General features: G+C 48.5%; 1 long non-coding RNA gene across 1 annotated transcript; it reads left to right on the forward strand.

Moving 5' to 3' along the window:
• The first annotated feature begins 557 nt into the window (after positions 1-557).
• LOC116659014 lies at positions 558-12,838 on the forward strand. Its single transcript, XR_004314284.1, has 3 exons — positions 558-693; positions 11,686-11,857; positions 12,109-12,838. It is a non-coding gene; the product is annotated as an uncharacterized LOC116659014 (long non-coding RNA).
• The last annotated feature ends 1,943 nt before the right edge of the window (positions 12,839-14,781 follow it).

Genomic DNA, 14,781 nt, shown 5'->3' on the forward strand with positions numbered 1-14,781 from the left:
GTGAGGTGGTACCTCACTATGGCTTGATTTGCCTTTCCCTGATGACTAATAATGTCGAGCATCTTTTCATGTGTTTATGGGCCATTAGTACATCTTGGGAGAAATGTTCATCCAAATCCTTGGTTCATATTCCATTGGGTTATTTATCTGTTTATTAATCAATTGTGAGAGTTCTTTATATATTCTGGATATTAATCGCTTGTCAGCTGTGTAATTTGTAAATATTTTCTCGCATTCGGTGGGTCGTCTTTTCCTTCTAAGTGTCCTTTGTCAAAGAAAAGTTTTGAATTTGATGCAGCCCAATTTATGTATTTTCCTTTACTTGCTTGTGCTTTGGGTGTCATATCTAAGAGTTCTCCTTGTCTTTGATGTCCTCTGTTGCAGGAATCTCTCCCCATCCTCCCTGTCACCAGCCTCTCCCCCTGGCTGGCCCTGACCCACCCCCTTACTCCACCGACTCGGTCTGGACATCTGCGTCCTACCCTGTCCCCGCACTGGGAGGCCTCTTCGGGCAGGCACCCGGCAGCTGCCATCAATGTTTAATAACAGAGCGCTCGGAACCTTGGCAGGGACGCGGGAAACCCCGCCCGGAGGCGACCGCCCCTTGGCCACACCGAGCGACGCGCCCCCTCCTCCTCGCGCCGCCGTTGGCCACGCGTGGGGACCGCGACCACGCAGGGTCCCACTTTCCAGGTGGGGGAACCAAGATACGGAGGGGGCGGGAGGGACCCTGCCTGTTCCCTGTGTTGGGAGGATGGCGGAGGTCGCGCCCCGAGCTCTCCCCACCCGGGCCCGGAGCTGCTTCTGGCTCCCGTCCCCGCCCTCGGCTGACCCTGCCCGGCGGGAACCGCCTGCGGGCATGGCGGTTCCTGCCGAAACCAAACGCCCAGGAGGAGAGAAGAAAAACACTCTGCGGGCGGGCGGGCGGGCTGGGACGGGGATGGGGACAGGGAGAGGCTGGCGCGGGAGGAGGGGCAGGTTTCTCCTCCACCAGCCGTGGTGTGCCTTTCGGTGGGGGGCTGGACGGATGCGTGTCACAGAGTCGGTGCACAAATGTCTCCTGGCTTTGCCTCCAGCTAGCTGTGCAGCCTGGGGCTCTCCAGCCTCAGTCTCCCTATCGGTGGAATGGGGGTAGTTAACTCTCCTGGGGGGCTGTGAGACGCGAATAGGGTTTCTGGCTCCGGAGTCTCCCACCTTAGGGAGCTGTGTCCCTAACAACATCTTCAATAACACTGATGTCTCATTTTGCTCAAGAGCACGCAGACATTTGTTCCAGGAGGGGCTCCTCCCGCTGCTCTTGCATTCCCAGCTCCCCAGGATCTGCTAGGTTGTGTGGAGCTATGTCTCTCTGATTGGCCCCTGCATCTCTTTTGTCTCTCTGCCTCTCCTTCTATCCTGTTTCCCTCTCTTTCTCTTCTGTCTCGTGTCTCCCTGTCTATTTCTGTCCATCCCACGCCTCTTTCTCTCTCTGCCTCTCCTTCTATCCTGTTTCCCTCTCTTTCTCTTCTGTCTCGTGTCTCCCTGTCTATTTCTGTCCATCCCACGCCTCTTTCTCTCTCTGCCCCTCCCTACCACACTTGACGTGTCTGTCTCATTTCTCTCCCTATCTTTCTGTCTCACCCTATCTCTCTGTCTCTCACTGCTTCTGACTCTCCCTCAACTCTGCTCCAGATCTCCTAGACTAGGTCTGTGTCAGCCGGGTCAGCTCAGGCCTGGCCAGTGTCTTAAAGTCCAGATTTTCCTGTAACAAGCCAAGATCCTAATCTCCCCCAAGTGCCCCTTTTATGTCCTCAGGGTCCAGCTCCAGGCGACCTAGGGGACTCACCTGCTGCCCAGAAGACCCAAACCACATAAGAATCCCTCTCTAACCCTGAAACTCAGCAGCTCAAAACCCATAGACACAGGGGTCAGCTCTGATTTTTCAAAAAATTCTTCTTTTTTCAATCGAAGTGTAGTTGATTTACAATGTTAGTTTCAGGTGTACAGCAAAGCGATTCAGTTATGTATATACATACACATATACATATATTTTCAGATTCTTTTCCATTACAGCTCATTACAGGAAATTGAATATAGTTCCCTGAGCTATATACAGTAGGTCCTTGCGCTCCAATTTGTTTTTCTTTCTTTTTTGTTTGTTTTTCCTCTCTTTTTTTCTTTTTGTGTATTTTTGTGTGTTTGCTTTTTTTTTCCTGGCTGTGGTGTATTTTGATGGGGAAACTAAGGCCTGTATCATGCAGAGTCTTGTCCAGAGCCCCCAGCTTCAGTGCCATCACTGGTCACCCTGGTCCAACTACCAGGCTCTGTGGCTCTCAGGCTGCCCTCCAACCTACCCCTGCACCCCACCCCCGAAGGCTGGCCCCATAAATGGTCACTGCACATGGTTCCACCCAGACAAGCTGGGCGGAGACACCCTCATCTCCCAGAGCTAGTTTCCCAAGGGCAGGTTTGGCGGGTGGCCCAGGCTGTGTCCCAGTGGCATTGGCAGCTGCCTGGTACCAGCTGGGAATGGGGACCTGAGGGTGGGGTCTGAGGCGAGGCCTCAGTCCCAGGGAGTCTCTGGGGTTGGGAAGCCCCGCAGTGTCCCCTCCCTCTCCTCACTTTCATCATGGTAAGGGGGGCAGGGAGGAAATTTCTGGGCTTCTCAGGCTGAGGGTCCTTTCTTCAGGAAACACCCCACCCCTCACAAACTGCCTCCAAACCTCTAGGGATCCCCAGTTCTGAGTACCTTCCTCTGGCCCAGTCTTGACTCTATGAAGCTGGAGGTATCTATATTGGGCCCAGACCCCCCTAAGTTGGACATCTCTCCACACAAGGCAGGCACCTGAAGGTAGCTAGGAATGAGTGAACAAGCGAGTGAACAAACACGAGATATACCTGCATCCTAGAACCACAGAAACTAAAGCCAGAAACATCGAAACTGGAATTTTTAGCACACCCCTGGGGGGCTTCCACCCCTGCCTGCATCTAAAGCCAGGGACTGAACAATACATTCCAGGGTGGAACATTTGATGATGTGTGTCCCTCCCCCCAGGCAGGATGCGGCTCTGGTGCCCAACGTCCAGCGTTCACATCTTGCCTCTGCCACTCATTGACCTGAATGACCGCTTCATCTCTCAGAGCCTCAGTTTTCCCATCTGTAAAACAGGGATGATGCCCTGGTCTTGGGGCTGTTGTGGGAGTAAATGAAGCTGTGTGAAGCTAGGTCAAGCCTAATTTTAACTGTGAGTGGTGAGCCTCCTCCCTCTGACAAGGATTGAAATTAGGAGAAAATCAAAGAAAGATAGAAGGAGATTAGTTTCATCAGGAGAAAGCTGACCTCCCTGGTCAAGGAAAGTCAAGGCCAAAGTCTTCCTTGGGGCCACAAGGCCAGGCTGGCCTTGCTGCTCCCACTTTCCCCTCTTAACCCTGCTCAGACCACATTGGCCTCCTGAAAGTGCCTTCAACAAGTCCGCCACTTTCCTGCCTCAGGGACTTTGCACAAGCTGTGCCTCCACCAGAGACCAGCTTGCCCCAAGACACCCAGATGTTTCCCCTGCCTCCTTCAGGTCTCAGCTCAAAGTCCACTCCTGCCCACATGCCCTTTCTTCCTCTCCTACCATCAGGAGTCTAGATTTTGTTCACAGCAGGGTCAAATCAATGAGCTCACAAATAATCACACTGATTGTGAATCATTTATCAGATGCCTACTGTGTGCCAGGCCTTGGGCTCGGTGTCTGGGGACATAGCTGGGGATAATTGAGACATCCCTGCCCTTGTGGCACTCATGATCTGGGGGCCAGGAGGGAGATGGACAGTACAGATAATGTGGGACACACAACCAGATGTGACAGAGGAAGGGTCTTTCCCAATATGTAGTCACAGAGGCCCTCCTGGAAGAGGTAGCACTGGGGCCCAGGGCCAGAATGAGCCAAGGGAGAGAGCAGGAGGTGTGGGTGAGAAGGTTCCAGGCAGAAACAAGAGCTCCAACTTGGGAATGAGCTTGTTTGCCAGGAGGTAGTGGAGGGAGATGATGGGGGGAGGGCACCAGGGCTGGACCCCATGGGGCCTTAGGGACTGTGGGGAGGGTGATGGTCTCCAACTTAGAAACAGTGCAGCACCCTGGGAGGATGTCTAGGCGGATGATAGGACTTGATTTATGTCTCCCAAGGGAAGGACATGACCACATGCGGTCACTCTGGTGGCTGTGTGTTTCTCACTAGTTCACAGATGGAGAACCTGAGTCATTCACTCAGCATCCCCAAGTCCAATGTGCCCTGCTGGGAGCCTGAAATCTCCACCCGCACCCCCACCCCCACCCCCGGCACACATTCCATGTGCCCACTTGCAGATGGGGAAACTGAAGCACAGAGGCACTGGCACTCCCCGAGATCCCCCAGGAACAGCCTTCAGCCCCCTCCACATTCCCTGTCCTTCCCCCGCGTGGCGTCACGTCACTGGGGGACTTTCTCAGAGGGCGGAAGCAGCAGCGCTGGTTTCACAAGTGGGTGACTAAGGCCGCAGGCCCGGTTTTGATTTGCAAATAGCGTCCGGCTCCAACCGCCTGTTGCTGCCTTCTGGACGGTGTCTGTGCTTAAGAGGAAAAGGCTGGACACAACGTGCTGGCTGGGGAGGCAGGGCGCCCCCGGGTCACGGGAGAGTTAGGGGTCCTGGGGTCTGAGATTGCACTGAGCCCTCCTCACTGTTAGCTTCCATCACTCATTCAATCAACAGCCAATGCTTAATTCATGCTTTATGCTTTGTGCTTTAGCACATTTTATTCTCCCAGGGAACTTATATTAAGTGCATACCAGATCGTGTCAGGTATTTACTCACTGAATCATCCCAGCAGTCCTATGAGGCACTGCATGAGTTTCCAGGGAATGCTATAACAGATGACGGTAATCCTGGTGCTTAATACAACAAAAATATACTCTTTTGGCTTCTGGTGGCAGCTGGCGACCCTTGGTTGTTCCTTGGTTTGTAGTCAAATCACTCCAGTCTCTGCCTCCACCAGAGAACTGAGGCACAGAGAGGTCAAGTCACTGATCTGAAGGGCTAGGACTTAAACCCCAGCCAGCTGGAGCCTAGATTTACTCACTTCTCTGCTCCGGAATCACCTCCAGTCTGCTGTGTGCTAGGTCCTTGCCAGGAGCAGTGGACACAGAAAGGAACAAGAATTCCAGCATTAGGAATGTGGCTTTTGAACCTCAGGCTGATGACTGTTCTGTTTATTAGGTTATGATCTTAGGATCAAGGGTCTCCCCTATAGTGGGCTGAATGATTACACTCCAAAACACGTGTCCACCTGAAACCTGTGAATGGGATGGAATTAAGGTAAGGATCTCAAGATGAGCTCATCCTGGATTAGGATGAGTCCCAAATCCAATGATGAGTGTTCCAATAAGATAAGAAAAAGGATGAGATGTGAGACAGAGGAGATGGCCACGTGAAGACAGAAGCAGAGACTGCTGTAAGCCAAGACATGCTAAGGGTTGTAGGCAGCTACCAGAAGCCAGGAGAGAGGCATGGGACAGATTCTCCCTCAGAGCCTCCAGAAGGAACCAACCCTACCAGCACCTTGATCTCAGACTTTTGGCTTCCAGAACTGTGAGAGAATACATTTTTGATGTTTTAAGCAACTCAGTTCATGGTACTTTGTTTTGGTAGCCCCGGGAAACTCCCACACTTCCTCCCATCCCAAATAATGATGCCCCGTCTTTGTCCTCTTCATGGAGTTATAGGGTTTCTTTATATATGTTTGATACTATTCCTCTGTTAGTCAAGTATATTGCAGATATCTTTCCCTAGTTTGTTTTTCTTTTCATTTTTTTTTAAATTGAAATATATAGTCAGTTTATAATGCATCGATTTCTGGTTTACAGCATAATGTTTCAATTATGCATATATATATACACATATTTGTTTTCATATTTTTTTCATTATAGATTACTACAAGATATTGAATATAGTTCCCTGTGCTATACAGAAGAAAACTTGTTGCTTATTTTATGTGTAGTAGTGTGTATCTGCAAATCTTGAACTCTCAGTTTATCCCTTCCCACCCTCCTTCCCTCCAGTAACCATAAATTTGTTTACTATGTCTGTGTCTTCCCCTAGTTTGTTATTGTGTATATAAATATATATATATATATATATATATATTTTTTTTTTTTTTGCACATAACCCCTTCACCCACATGGGCTTGAGTTTTGTGTGATGTGGGAATCCAGTTTAATAATTTAATTGTTTTTAACATGGATTCTCACTTTCCAGATCCTTTATAAGATAGTCTCCCCTTTCTACTGCTGGGACAGACCTTCTCCAACTTGGAGCAAAATTCCTAACCTGCATTGGGTGTCTGTGAGTTGATCAATGTGTCTCTCCTGTGCCAACATCCCTCTGGTTCAATTACAGGCTTTGTAATGGGTTCCAGCATCTGGTAGGACAGGTCACACTGCCCTGTTCTTCTGCAGAAGCATCCTGGCTATTTGCAACCTTCTGCTTTTCCAGATAAAAATTTGAATCATCAAGTTCTGGGGGAAGAACTCTGTTTTGACTTTGATTGGAGTTGTGTTAAAACTTCAGAGGGAATCAGTGTCTTTTGAGCCTCAGCCTCCCTGTCCAAGAATATGATACATCCACCGTCCCCGTTGCTTCCTTCTTATCTCTTAATACAGCTGTTTTTGTTTCCCTGAAGGGTTCAGAGCACCATTTCCTTCATTTATTCCTCTTTTCTGATTGCAGGGTCCTTTCACCAGATCTTCCATTCACCACTGCATTTTTTTATGCTTCAGATTTTTTTTTTAGTTGAAATATAGTTGATTTACACTATTGTGTTAGTTTCTGATGTGCAGCATAGTGATTTAGTTATACATATATTTTTTTATATTCTTTTTCATTATAGGTTATTACAAGGTATTGAATATAGTTTCCTGTGCTATAGAGTAGGATCTTGTTGTTTATCTATTTTTTGTATAGTAGTTTATATCTGCTAATTCCAAACTCCTAATTTATCCTCCCCCTGCTTTCCCTTTGGTAACCACGAATTTCTTTTCTATGTCTGTGAATCTGTCTCTGTCTTGTAAATAAATACATTTGTATCACTTTTTCAGATGCCACATATAAGTGATATCAAATGATATTTGTCTTTCTCTACTTACTTCACTTAGTATGATAATCTCTAGGTCCATCTACATTGCTGCAATATGGCATTGTTTCATTCTTTTTTATGGCTGAGTAATATTCCATTATAGATCCTGCCTGTTTGGAGATGTGTGTCAAGCCCATTTTAAGCCCTTGACTTATCCGTCCTCATATTCTCACTCCTGGTGGAAGCCATGGTTTAGAGAGATTTTTTTTCCTGGTGAAATGACAGGTTTCTCTAGATCTAGTCATTTTGATCCCAGTCCATTTCCTCAGGAACATCAAAGATAAGGCCAACCCCAGTCCCTGAATCTCCAGTAATGAGATGAGTCCCCAGGTCCCCTAAAACCTCAGGCCATCACTTCTCACTTCCCCTCACTCCCCCAGCCCCAGCTTTCCCCCAGCATCTCCCAGGGAGGTGGCCCATGGGAGGGGAGGTCACTCTGTGTATTAGATGTGCCCCCTCCCTCAGGGGTGAGGAGGGGCAGTCACTGCTCTGGTCATTCTGCCCATGGGTGTGGGGGTGTGCACATGGCGATGGTGGGGTAGGGGGCAGTGTGGGTGTTGGGGGAGTGGGGATGCTAGGAGCAGAATTCCCAGCCACCCACTCGAGGCTGCCTGGCACCTCTTTCTCAGGCCTGGGCCATTCCCAAAGTTTTCTCAGCATCCCCCACTCTGGTGCCCCTGGGCCAATCTCCAGGAAGAGCTGAGATTTCCCTCAGTCTTGGACATCAGGCCTGGGATCAGCCTCAAGAGCCCAGAGGTCATTTAAAAATGCTCTGTGTCATGGAAAAATTTCAAACACACCCTGCAGTCAAGAACACACAGTGACCCGTGGGCCATCCCCAGATTCACAGTGACCCTGCTGCTCTCACCCTGTGTCCACGACACCCCTTCCCCCACGACCCCTTCCCCCTCGACCTTATTAGGTTTGGGCTAATCCCAAGGTCAGGCTCCTCACCTGAGATGCAGAATTTTTCTTACAGGACAAACTCGGTTCCAAAACCAAAATCGCCCCTGAGACCCACCAGAAACTTGAGTCCCTTTCATCTGTTGGCCTCCAGCCTTCAGGGTCCTTCCAGCATCTCTCCAACCTGAGGGTCCCAACCACTGTCATAGCCTTGGAGCTGCTGGTTGGGAGCTTGGGATCTTGGTTTCTCCATCTGTATGTCAAAGGGGCACCAGTCTCAGGCCAGGGAGGGGTCCACAGGGCAGACCTGAGGGGTAGGACTAATGGCTCTTGCTTTCTATGCCTCCCCAGCCCCCATCTCTGCTGTTGTCTCCCTGTCTCTCTCTCCATCTCTCTCTCTCTGTGTCTATATCCCTCTGCTTGTCTCTCTCCCCTACTTTTTCTCTCTCTGTTTCTCTTTCTCTGTCTCTCTCTCTCCGATCTTGCTGTCTCTGTCTCCCTGTCTCTCCCTATCTGTGTGTGTGTCTCTCTCCCTGTCTCTCACTATCTCTCTCTGCCTCTCTGCTTGTCTCCCTCTGTCTCCCTCTGTCTCCCTCGTCTCCCAATGTCTGTCTGTCTGTCTCACAGGTGTATCCAGTCCACTGTCTGACTTCCCTGCAACCCCTGCACCTACTGCTGGGCCTCCAGTCTGAGGGGCACAAGCTATTGGTGAACCTCCAGTGAATAGTTGATGGGCTGAACTTTCAAAGGAGGTCAAAATTGCACCCACTGGGCCCAGCCCAGGTCTGGCCACCTTGCTCTGAACCTATTAATCCCCCTACTCTGGGGGCCACATGGCTGGGTCCCCAAAGCAGCCCTCTAGGTCCCCTTAGCAGGCCATGAGCTCCCCCATTGGTCACCCTGAGTCCAACTTCTCAGTGACTCGAGGACTCTAGAGTCTCAGGATACTGGCCCGGGCTCCTCACTCTCCCCAAGATTGTTCTAGAATAGAAGCAGCCCCAAGACTGGACCTTGTCAAGGGACATCTGTGCACTGGGGCGTGGCTGGGACAGTGCTGCTGCTCCACTGGGGTGGCCCAGGCCACGCAGGGAAGGCTCCTGCCCTGTAGATTAGCAACCCGAGTATTTGGACAACGGTGAGATGTGCCATCTATTCTTTATGTTGACCTTCATCAGCGTAAAACAAAACAGCAGCAGAGAGGGCAAAAGATACTAAATCCAACCCAGGATTTATTTATCCTACCTGACAGTACCTATCACATCACCTCCAATCTACTTGGTCCCCGCAACAGCCCCCCCAGCGAGGGGGTCCTTACCTCTATAGTACAGACGTGGAAACTCAGGCAACATCTCTGTGCAACTGTAACAGCCAAAATACCTCCATTTCTAAATGGACTGATCTTTGACCTCCTTCCTGTGTTTAGATAATGGTACACTCACATATCTTTCACGAATGCTTTGTGTATATCATGTTAATATTGACACAACTTAAAATACAAATGTGGAGGGAGGGTATAGCTCAGTGGTAGAGCAAATGCTTAGCATGCATGAGGTCTTGAGTTCAATCCCCAATACCACCATTTAAAAAAAATAAATCTAATTGCTTCCCCCCTAAAAAAAGAGGGAAGGTAGAGTTGCTATAGACTGAATGTATGCGTCCCCCCCCAGATTCATAAATTAAAATCCTGATCCCCAATATGATGGTATTGGGTGATGGGGCCTTTGGGATGTGATCAGCTCATAAGGGTGGAGCCCCCATGATAGGATTAGAAGAGACGTGGGAGAACCCACTTCCTCCTTTCTTCTCTCCACCCTGTGAGGACGCAGCAAGAAGACAGCTGTCTCCAAACCAGGAGTTCTCACCAGACTCCACATCTGTTGGCACCTTGATCTGGGACTTCCCAGCCTTCAGAACTTTGAGAAATAAATATCTGTTTAAGCTCCCCAACATTTGAGATATTAATATATATGTTAATATCCATATATATTAATAATATGTATTATCTATAGATAAGTAGATAGATAGACAGACAGATAGATAGATAGATAGATAGATAGATAGATAGATATTAATGGAGGTACTGGGGATTGAATCCAGGACCTTGTGCATGCTAAGCACATGTTCTACCACTGAGCTGTACCCCAACCCTCTCTGGTATTGTTGTCATAGAAACTGAAACTGACTAAGACTGCATCCTGGGGTCACCACAAGTCCTTGGCCAGCAGCTTCTTCCTCCAGAGTCTGTTTCCCTGTCTGTAAAATGGGGATACTTATGGAACCAGCCTGGTGGGCTTTTTTTTGTTTTATTGAAGTATAGGTGATCTACAATATTATGTTAGTTTCAGGTGTACAATAAAGTAACTCACACAACATTGTAAAATGACTATAACTCAGTTTAAAAAAGTTTAAAAAAATAAAGTGACTCAGTTATATACATGTATATATATTCAGAGTATTTTCAATCATAGGTTATTACAAGATACTGAGTATAGTCCCCCATGCTATACAGTGGGTCCTTGTTGTTTATCTATTTCATATATAGTAGTGTGTGTATGTTAATCCAAACTCCTAATTTATACCCCCTCCTTTCCTCTTTGGTAACCAAAATTTTGTTTTCTATGTCTGTGAGTCTGTTTCTGTTTTATAAATAAATTCATCTGCATCATTTTTTAGATTCCACATATAAGTGATATCATAGGATATTTGTCTTTCTCTGTCTGACTTACTTCGCTGAGTATAATATTCTCTAAGTCCATCCATGTTGCCACAAATGGCAACATTTCATTCTTTTTAATGGCTAAGTAATATTCCATTGTATATATATACCACATGGTCTTAAACCAATTGTCTGTTGGTGGGCACTTGGGTTGTTTCCAACTTTTGGCTATTGTAAATAGAGCTGCTGTGAACATTGGGGTGCATGCATCTTTTCAAATTCGATTTTTGTCTTTTCCAGATATATGCCCAGGAACGGGATTGCTGGATCATATGGTAGCTCTGTTTTTAGCTTTTTTTAAAGGAACCTCTATAGTGGCTGCACCAATTTACTTTCCTGGTGGGGCTTTTGTGGCTATTAAATGAGGTCTCTCCCAGCAAGGCCTGGCTGGGCGCTCACCGGGGTTAGTGGTGCTATTACGGTGGTTGTTCTTGTTGCCACCCAAGCCCTCATTCTTGGCCCTGAGACTTCCCAGCTGGGCATCTTGAAGCTCTTCTCTCTGCCTCCTGACCCCATCCAGCAGCCTATGGCTGTGTCCCATTCCCCCTGTGCGTGTCTCCTGAGATGGCCAGGGCCTTGTGGGAGAGGAGGGTGTACCTGGGAGGCAGGCGATTGTGGAAATTCCAGGGCAGAGGCGATGTTGGGTGATGTTTGTCTTGCTCCCGCCAGGGCTGAGGTTGGGCTGGGGCTTTCATCCTTCCCTCTGTGGGCGATTCAGGACACAACGTCCTGCCCAACTTGCCATGCAACCCTGGTCATCCTAAACTTAGCCTAGCCAGCCTTGCTTCTGGAGCTGGAAAATTGTCAAGAGGAGCTGGGAGTGGCATGAAAACAGCCCTTGAAACCATCATGTTCCCTGCCATCCCAGAACCTTTGCACATGCTGTGCCCTCTGCCTGGAACTCTCTGTCCTCTGTTTATATCTCCCCATCCAGGTTTCCATCAGGTCCTCCAGGAAGCCCTCCTAGACTTCTAGCACCGGGGATCTCCTTTGGCAGGTCTTGTCCAAGTTGCCAGTTGGCACTTATGGTGATGGCTGTGTTAATATCCATCTCCTTTGTTGATGGAGAACCCTGGGCAGGCAAGGATTGAGGTGCCTGGCATACAGTAAGTATTCAATAAAGAGTTGTGGGATCAGTTACTGAATTCAGTAACTACTTATTGAATCCCATTTTCCATTCACTCAATAACTCTTTACAGAGCCTTGCAGGGCACTGGGCCAGATTCTGGTTGCTGGGAACACACTATAAATGAAAAAATCTAGGACCCCCTGCCCTCCTATGGGACCACTGTGGTCCGGAGCTCTTGCTGATGTTCTAGTGAGACTCTTGAATAATGATGCAATTCTTATCACTCAGGCCCTGGTCCTCAGAGACAGATGGTGCATTTATGAGTCAATCATCAGCCCTTACTCAAGGCGCATGCGCATGAGCTCCTGGGAGAGAAAGACGGTGAATGTCAGTGGTACCACACACCAAGGACTTCCTCTGTGCCTGGTCTGGAATTCCCTCTGGATCTTCACAACCTTCTGTAGGGGAGGCTTCATCAAAGTGGGACCAGATTTGGCAAATAAACATCATGGCACCCAGGGCAATACATTTTTTTTTTAGTATATCCCCAAATGTTTTGTGGTCTATATTTATACTAAAAGAAAAATTTTATTGTTTATCTGAAATTCAGAGTTAACTGGGTGTCCTGTATTTGTTTTGGCCACCCTGTTCCATCCTTGTGCCTTTTTCACATATAGGGAAGCAGAGGCCCAGAGAGCTTAAGTGATGTGTCGAGAGAGAATCCAAGTGGGACCACGGGACCCAATGCCCTCAGTGCTCAATTCCTGCCCTCACCAAAGAGCCCAGACTGAGCACTGGGTCCTTTGAGTGAGCAAAAGCCACACCTCGCCTGGACTGGGAGCACCCTCACTCCTGGTGCTGGAGGCAGCTACAGGAGAAAGGTCCCCAGAACCAGGGCCCTCTGTAAACAGGAGGAGCCCATCCCACCGTCCGGATTCTGGCATCCGGAAGCAGGGCGGATGGTCTCCTGTAAATAGCCGGTCTCATGTCACTGTAAACAGCTGGTGTCTAGAGTTGTCACAGTGCCCAAGTCTCGGTGTGACTGCCCTGTGACTCGATACCCTGCCACCGGCCCCTGTCATTGGATACTTGGTAAACAGTGTTCTGAGAATAGGCAGCAGCGCCCCATCTGGTGATTGCCATGCTGGGGCCAGTGGCTGCGTCCAGCTTAAACCCAGGTCCTGTCACCCTGTTAGCCATCCACACTTCCTTGGTTCTGAAACGTCATAAATATCGAGTCCTAACCTGTTACTTGTCAATAGTTAGACACTGTCAGTCATCAACTTGCCCTAAGATTTCTTAGCTGGCGACCTGGAAGCATTTTAAACGTAGTTCTGTTACTTTATAAACAACGAATCCTGATACTTTGTTACCCACAGGGGTTGACAAACAGCTCTGGCCAGATCTAGAAATGGCTTCCACACTTTTCAATGATTGAAGATGCATCGAAAGAAGATGATTTTGTGACACATGAGAATTATATGAAATTCAGTGTTGGGGGTGAGTATAGCTCAGTGGTACAGCACACGCTTAGCGTGCAGAAGGTCCTGCATGCTCAGTACCTCCATTCAAAAAAAAAAAAAAAAAAAAGAAGAACTGTATGAAATTTAAATTTCAGTGTCCACAAATAAAATTTTATTGGGTTACAGTCATGCTCACTCATTTGAGTATTGTTTGCAGCTGCTTTCAAGTGAGCTGAGTTGACTAGTTGCAACAAACACAGCATGGACCACAGAGCTGAGAATATTTATAAACTGGATACTTATAGAAAAGGTTTGTCACCTCCCGACCTAAGCTCTCAGGCAGTCCCTGCTCCGTATACTATGCTTAGTATCCTGTTAGTAGTCAGTGGTCCATGATGTTCATATATTGTGCAAACAATGAGTTCAATAGTCCACGATGTTCATATATCATGTAGTGAGTCCCCTGACTTTAAGAGTCACATTCAGCCTGATGTGCTGACATGCTTGGTCTAGTGACTATGGTCTCTGACAGCAGTTAATGTTTCCTGAGATTGTCTCAACAGTCAATCCTGGGAAATGCAACCAAGAGAGACCCAAAGGGTGACTGAGAATTAGGCAAAGGATAAAAGAAGGATCTTGACACACTTGGGAAGGACCTTGAACCTGAGTGGAGGAGCTGGACTTCCTCTGTAGGGTGATGGGAAGCTGTGGCCAGAGTGTGAGTAAAGGAGGGGCATGATCAACGGAACCTCTCCTGACCTTGGATATCCCATCCATGCTATGGGCTGAAATGCCAAAATAAGGACCTGTGTAGGCCTGGAGTCTGGAAGGGAAAGATGCTCTGGATTGTGATGGGTAGGGTTTCAATTCTGCTCCCCCCACCCCCACACCTCAAACACCAAGCAGATTGTGGGAGGGAGGCAGCAAGGATCTGGAGGCCGGGGGTGAGGCCAGAGACTCTCCCTTAGGGGGATGTGCTCTGGGTTCCCGCAGTCTCCTTTGTTATTGCCTGTTCATTGGACACTCACTGGGTGCTGCAGCCCTGCCCTCTGCGAGCTCCCATTACAGAGGGGAGGTGGAGGATGACCGAACCCATCAATACATTGTAATTGTGAATTTTCAGAAGTGCAAGGGAAGGGCTGAGAGAGAGAATGAGGCAGGGCAGCTTAGGTCAGGGAGGCTGAGGGGCCTCTGAGAATGGGGATGTTTGAACTTAGACCTGGAGGAGAAGATGAGGGCCTTGTGAGGAGTGAGGGAAGGGCTAGCTGGGTAGAAGGAACAGCCAGTATAAAGGCCCTGAGGTGGGACTGAACCTGTTGTGATGGAGGCTGTGGAGGCCAGGCCGCAGGGGACCTTGTGGACTTAGGGGAGGGTGTGTAAGTGTTGGGATATGAGCCTTGTTTCAAGTTCTCATGGCTTCCCTGGGGCTGGGACATTGAGACACCAGCAAGAAATCCCCATAGCACTGGCTGGGCCTTGGAATATCTTTGGTCTATTT

This window comes from Camelus ferus, chromosome 22, assembly GCF_009834535.1.
Source record: "Camelus ferus isolate YT-003-E chromosome 22, BCGSAC_Cfer_1.0, whole genome shotgun sequence".
NCBI classification, from domain to species: Eukaryota; Metazoa; Chordata; class Mammalia; order Artiodactyla; family Camelidae; genus Camelus; species Camelus ferus.